The sequence below is a fragment of the Salmo trutta genome, chromosome 26, assembly GCF_901001165.1.
Source record: "Salmo trutta chromosome 26, fSalTru1.1, whole genome shotgun sequence".
NCBI lineage: Eukaryota > Metazoa > Chordata > Actinopteri > Salmoniformes > Salmonidae > Salmo > Salmo trutta.
The window spans coordinates 19426687-19435767 of NC_042982.1; positions in this window are offsets into that span (position 1 = coordinate 19426687).

Consider the following 9081-nt stretch of genomic DNA (forward strand, 5'->3'; position numbering starts at 1 on the left):
GTAGATATGTAACACACTGTAGATATGTATTACACTGTAGATATGTATTACACTGTAGATATATAACACACTGTAGATATGTATTACACTGTAGATATGTAACACACTGTAGATATGTATTACACTGTAGATATGTAACACACTGTAGATATGTATTACACTGTAGATATGTAACACACTGTAGATATGTATTACACTGTAGATATGTAACATACTGTAGATATGTATTACACTGTAGATATGTAACACACTGTAGATATGTATTACACTGTAGATATGTAACACACTGTAGATATGTATTACACTGTAGATATGTAACACACTGTAGATATGTAACACACTGTAGATATGTAATACACTGTAGATGTGTATTACACTGTAGATATGTAACACACTGTAGATATGTAACACACTGCAGATATGTATTACACTGTAGATATGTAACATACTGTAGATATGCAATACACTGTAGATATGTAACACACTATAGATATGTAACATACTGTAGATATGTATTACACTGTAGATATGTAACACACTGTAGATATGTAACATACTGTAGATATGTATTACACTGTAGATATGTAACATACTGTAGATATGTATTACACTGTAGATATGTATTACACTGTAGATATGTAACATACTGTAGATATGTAACACACTGTAGATATGTAACATATTGTAGATATGTATTACACTGTAGATATGTAACACACTGTAGATGTGTAATATACTGTAGATATGTATTACACTGTAGATATGTAACATACTGTAGATATGCAAAACACTGTAGATATGGAACACACTGTAGATATGTATTACACTGTAGATATGTATTACACTGTAGATATGTAACACACTGTAGATATGTATTACACTGTAGATATGTAACACACTGTAGATATGTATTACACTGTAGATATGTAACACACTGTAGATATGTATTACACTGTAGATATGTATTACACTGTAGATATATAACACACTGTAGATATGTATTACACTGTAGATATGTAACACACTGTAGATATGTATTACACTGTAGATATGTAACACACTGTAGATATGTATTACACTGTAGATATGTAACACACTGTAGATATGTATTACACTGTAGATATGTAACATACTGTAGATATGTATTACACTGTAGATATGTAACACACTGTAGATATGTATTACACTGTAGATATGTAACACACTGTAGATATGTATTACACTGTAGATATGTAACACACTGTAGATATGTAACACACTGCAGATATGTATTACACTGTAGATATGTAACACACTGTAGATATGTAACATACTGTAGATATGTATTACACTGTAGATATGTAACATACTGTAGATATGTATTACACTGTAGATATGTATTACACTGTAGATATGTAACATACTGTAGATATGTAACACACTGTAGATATGTGACATACTGTAGATATGTATTACACTGTAGATATGTAACACACTGTAGATATGTATTACACTGTAGATATGTAACACACTGTAGATGTGTAATATACTGTAGATATGTATTACACTGTAGATATGTAACATACTGTAGATATGCAAAACACTGTAGATAAGTAACACACTGTAGATATGTATTACACTGTAGATATGTAACACACTGTCGATATGTATTACACTGTAGATATGTAACACACTGTAGATATGTATTACACTGTAGATATGTAACATACTGTAGATGTGTAACACACTGTAGATATGTATTACAGTGTAGATATGTAACATACTGTAGATATGTAACACACTGTAGATATGTAACACACTGTAGATATGTTATACACTGTAGATATGCAATACACTGTAGATATGTAACACACTGTAGATATGTATTACACTGTAGATATGTATTACACTGTAGATATGTAACATACTGTAGATATGTATTACACTGTAGATATGTATTACACTGTAGATATGTAACATACTGTAGATATGCAATACACTGTAGATATGTAACACACTGTAGATACGCAATACACTGTAGATATGTAACACACTGTAGATATGTAACACACTGCAGATATGTATTACACTGTAGATATGTAACATACTGTAGATATGCAATACACTGTAGATATGTAACACACTATAGATATGTAACATACTGTAGATATGTATTACACTGTAGATATGTAACATACTGTAGATATGTATTACACTGTAGATATGTATTACACTGTAGATATGTATTACACTGTAGATATGTAACATAATGTAGATATGTAACACACTGTAGATATGTAACATACTGTAGATATGTATTACACTGTAGATATGTAACACACTGTAGATGTGTAATATACTGTAGATATGTATTACACTGTAGATATGTAACATACTGTAGATATGCAAAACTCTGTAGATATGGAACACACTGTAGATATGTATTACACTGTAGATATGTATTACACTGTAGATATGTAACACACTGTAGATATGTATTACACTGTAGATATGTAACACACTGTAGATATGTATTACACTGTAGATATGTATTACACTGTAGATATGTAACACACTGTAGATATGTATTACACTGTAGATATGTATTACACTATAGATATATAACACACTGTAGATATGTAACACACTGTAGATATGTAACACACTGTAGATATGTATTACACTGTAGATATGTAACACACTGTAGATATGTATTACACTGTAGATATGTAACACACTGTAGATATGTATTACACTGTAGATATGTATTACACTGTAGATATGTAACATACTGTAGATATGTAACACACTGTAGATATGTAACACACTGTAGATGTGTAATATACTGTAGATATGTATTACACTGTAGATATGTAACATACTGTAGATATGCAAAACACTGTAGATAAGTAACACACTGTAGATATGTATTACACTGTAGATATGTATTACACTGTAGATATGTAACACACTGTAGATATGTATTACACTGTAGATATGTAACACACTGTAGATATGTATTACACTGTAGATATGTAACACACTATATATATGTATTACACTGTAGATATGTAACACACTGTAGATATGTATTACAGTGTAGATATGTAACATACTGTAGATATGTAACACACTGTAGATATGTAACACACTGTAGATATGTTATACACTGTAGATATGCAATACACTGTAGATATGTAACACACTGTAGATATGTATTACACTGTAGATATGTATTACACTGTAGATATGTAACATACTGTAGATATCTATTACACTGTAGATATGTATTACACTGTAGATATGTAACACACTGTAGATATGTATTACACTGTAGATATGTAACACACTGTAGATGTGTATTACACTGTAGATATGTAACATACTGTAGATATGTAACACACTGTAGATATGTAACACACTGTAGATATGTAACACACTGTAGATATGCAATACACTGTAGATATGTAACACACTGTAGATATGTAACACGCTGTAGATACGCAATACACTGTAGATATGTAACACACTGTAGATATGTAACACACTGTAGATATGTATTACACTGTAGACATGTAACATACTGTAGATATGCAATACACTGTAGATATGTAACACACTGTAGATACGCAATACACTGTAGATATGTAACACACTGTAGATATGTAACACACTGCAGATATGTATTACACTGTAGATATGTAACATACTGTAGATATGCAATACACTGTAGATATGTAACACACTGTAGATATGTAACATACTGTAGATATGTATTACACTGTAGATATGTAACATACTGTAGATATGTATTACACTGTAGATATGTATTACACTGTAGATATGTAACATACTGTAGATATGTAACACACTGTAGATATGTAACATATTGTAGATATGTATTACACTGTAGATATGTAACACACTGTAGATGTGTAATATACTGTAGATATGTATTACACTGTAGATATGTAACATACTGTAGATATGCAAAACACTGTAGATATGGAACACACTGTAGATATGTATTACACTGTAGATATGTATTACACTGTAGATATGTAACACACTGTAGATATGTATTACACTGTAGATATGTAACACACTGTAGATATGTATTACACTGTAGATATGTAACACACTGTAGATATGTATTACACTGTAGATATGTATTACACTGTAGATATATAACACACTGTAGATATGTATTACACTGTAGATATGTAACACACTGTAGATATGTATTACACTGTAGATATGTAACACACTGTAGATATGTATTACACTGTAGATATGTAACACACTGTAGATATGTATTACACTGTAGATATGTAACATACTGTAGATATGTATTACACTGTAGATATGTAACACACTGTAGATATGTATTACACTGTAGATATGTAACACACTGTAGATATGTATTACACTGTAGATATGTAACACACTGTAGATATGTAACACACTGTAGATATGTAATACACTGTAGATGTGTATTACACTGTAGATATGTAACACACTGTAGATATGTAACACACTGCAGATATGTATTACACTGTAGAAATTTTACATACTGTAGATATGCAATACACTGTAGATATGTAACACACTATAGATATGTAACATACTGTAGATATGTATTACACTGTAGATATGTAACATACTGTAGATATGTATTACACTGTAGATATGTATTACACTGTAGATATGTATTACACTGTAGATATGTAACATAATGTAGATATGTAACACACTGTAGATATGTAACATACTGTAGATATGTATTACACTGTAGATATGTAACACACTGTAGATGTGTAATATACTGTAGATATGTATTACACTGTAGATATGTAACATACTGTAGATATGCAAAACTCTGTAGATATGGAACACACTGTAGATATGTATTACACTGTAGATATGTATTACACTGTAGATATGTAACACACTGTAGATATGTATTACACTGTAGATATGTAACACACTGTAGATATGTATTACACTGTAGATATGTATTACACTGTAGATATGTAACACACTGTAGATATGTATTACACTGTAGATATGTATTACACTGTAGATATATAACACACTGTAGATATGTATTACACTGTAGATATGTAACACACTGTAGATATGTATTACACTGTAGATATGTAACACACTGTAGATATGTATTACACTGTAGATATGTAACACACTGTAGATATGTATTACACTGTAGATATGTATTACACTGTAGATATGTAACATACTGTAGATATGTAACACACTGTAGATATGTAACACACTGTAGATGTGTAATATACTGTAGATATGTATTACACTGTAGATATGTAACATACTGTAGATATGCAAAACACTGTAGATAAGTAACACACTGTAGATATGTATTACACTGTAGATATGTATTACACTGTAGATATGTAACACACTGTAGATATGTATTACACTGTAGATATGTAACACACTGTAGATATGTATTACACTGTAGATATGTAACACACTATATATATGTATTACACTGTAGATATGTAACACACTGTAGATATGTATTACAGTGTAGATATGTAACATACTGTAGATATGTAACACACTGTAGATATGTAACACACTGTAGATATGTTATACACTGTAGACATGCAATACACTGTAGATATGTAACACACTGTAGATATGTATTACACTGTAGATATGTATTACACTGTAGATATGTAACATACTGTAGATATCTATTACACTGTAGATATGTATTACACTGTAGATATGTAACACACTGTAGATATGTATTACACTGTAGATATGTAACACACTGTAGATGTGTATTACACTGTAGATATGTAACATACTGTAGATATGTAACACACTGTAGATATGTAACACACTGTAGATATGTAACACACTGTAGATATGCAATACACTGTAGATATGTAACACACTGTAGATATGTAACACGCTGTAGATACGCAATACACTGTAGATATGTAACACACTGTAGATATGTAACACACTGTAGATATGTATTACACTGTAGACATGTAACATACTGTAGATATGCAATACACTGTAGATATGTAACACACTGTAGATACGCAATACACTGTAGATATGTAACACACTGTAGATATGTAACACACTGCAGATATGTATTACACTGTAGATATGTAACATACTGTAGATATGCAATACACTGTAGATATGTAACACACTGTAGATATGTAACATCATGTAGATATGTATTACACTGTAGATATGTAACATACTGTAGATATGTATTACACTGTAGATATGTATTACACTGTAGATATGTAACATACTGTAGATATGTAACACACTGTAGATATGTAACATATTGTAGATATGTATTACACTGTAGATATGTAACACACTGTAGATGTGTAATATACTGTAGATATGTATTACACTGTAGATATGTAACATACTGTAGATATGCAAAACACTGTAGATATGGAACACACTGTAGATATGTATTACACTGTAGATATGTATTACACTGTAGATATGTAACACACTGTAGATATGTATTACACTGTAGATATGTAACACACTGTAGATATGTATTACACTGTAGATATGTAACACACTGTAGATATGTATTACACTGTAGATATGTAACACACTGTAGATATGTATTACACTGTAGATATGTAACACACTGTAGATATGTATTACACTGTAGATATGTAACACACTGTAGATATGTATTACACTGTAGATATGTAACATACTGTAGATATGTATTACACTGTAGATATGTAACACACTGTAGATATGTATTACACTGTAGATATGTAACACACTGTAGATATGTATTACACTGTAGATATGTAACACACTGTAGATATGTAACACACTGTAGATATGTAATACACTGTAGATATGCAATACACTGTAGATATGTAACACACTGTAGATATGTATTACACTGTAGATGTGTATTACACTGTAGATATGTAACATACTGTAGATATGTATTACACTGTAGATATGTGTTACACTGTAGATATGTAACACACTGTAGATACGTATTACACTGTAGATATGTAACACACTGTAGATGTTATTACACTGTAGATATGTAACATACTGTAGATATGTATTACACTGTAGATATGTATTACACTGTAGATATGTAACATACTGTAGATATGTATTACACTGTAGATATGTAACACACTGTAGATATGTATTACACTGTTGATATGTAACATACTGTAGATATGCAATACACTGTAGATATGTAACACACTGTAGATATGTAACATACTGTAGATATGTATTACACTGTAGATATTTTTATTTATTTATTTTATTTTATTTCACCATTATTTAACCAGGTAGGCTAGTTGAGAACAAGTTCTCATTTGCAACTGCGACCTGACCAAGATAAAGCGTAGCAATTCGACACATACAACATCACAGAGTTACACATGGAATAAACAAAACATACAGTCAATAATACAGTAGAACAAAAGAAAACAAAAAGTATGTATACATTGAGTGCAAATGAGGTAAGTTAAGGCAATAAATAGGCCATGGTGGCGAAGTAATTACAATATAGCAATTAAACACTGGAATGGTAGATGTGCAGAAGATGAATGTGCAAGTAGAGATACTGGGGTGCAAAGGAGCAAGATAAATAAATACAGTATGGGGATGAGGTAGGTAGATAGATGGGCTTATATGTATTACACTGTAGATATGTAACATATTGTAGATATGTATTACACTGTAGATATGCAACACACTGTAGATATGTATTCCGCTGTAGATATGTAACACACTGTAGATATGTATTACACTGTAGATATGTAACACACTGTAGATATGTATTACACTGTAGATATGTAACATACTGTAGATATGTATTACACTGTAGATATGTAACATACTGTAGATATGTAACACACTGTAGATATGTAACACACTGTAGATATGTAATACACTGTAGATATGTATTACACTGTAGATATGTAACACACTGTAGATATGTAAGACTGTAGATATGTATTACACTGTAGATATGTAACACACTGTAGATATGTATTACACTGTAGATATGTAACACACTGTAGATATGTAACACACTGTAGATGTGTAATACACTGTAGATATGTATTGCACTGTAGATATGTAACATACTGTAGATATGTAACACACTGTAGATTTGTATTAAACTGTAGATATGTAACACACTGTAGATATGTATTACACTGTAGATATGTATTACACTGTAGATATGATTACACTGTAGATATGTAACACACTGTAGATATGTATTACACTGTAGATATGTAACATACTGTAGGTATGTATTACACTGTAGATATGTAACACACTGTAGATATGTATTACACTGTAGATATGTAACATACTGTAGGTATGTATTACACTGTAGATATGTAACACACTGTAGATATGTATTACACTGTAGATATGTAACACACTGTAGATATGTATTACACTGTAGATATGTATTACACTGTAGATATATAACACACTGTAGATATGTATTACACTGTAGATATGTAACACACTGTAGATATGTATTACACTGTAGATATGTAACACACTGTAGATATGTCTTACACTGTAGATATGTAACACACTGTAGATATGTATTACACTGTAGATATGTAACATACTGTAGATATGTATTACACTGTAGATATGTATTACACTGTAGATATGTAACATACTGTAGATATGTATTACACTGTAGATATGTATTACACTGTAGATATGTAACACACTGTAGATATGTAACATACTGTAGATATGTAATACACTGTAGATATGTATTACACTGTAGATATGTATTACACTGTAGATATATAACACACTGTAGATATGTATTACACTGTAGATATGTAACACACTGTAGATATGTATTACACTGTAGATATGTAACACACTGTAGATATGTATTACACTGTAGATATGTAACACACTGTAGATATGTATTACACTGTAGATATGTAACATACTGTAGATATGTATTACACTGTAGATATGTATTACACTGTAGATATGTAACATACTGTAGATATGTATTACACTGTAGATATGTATTACACT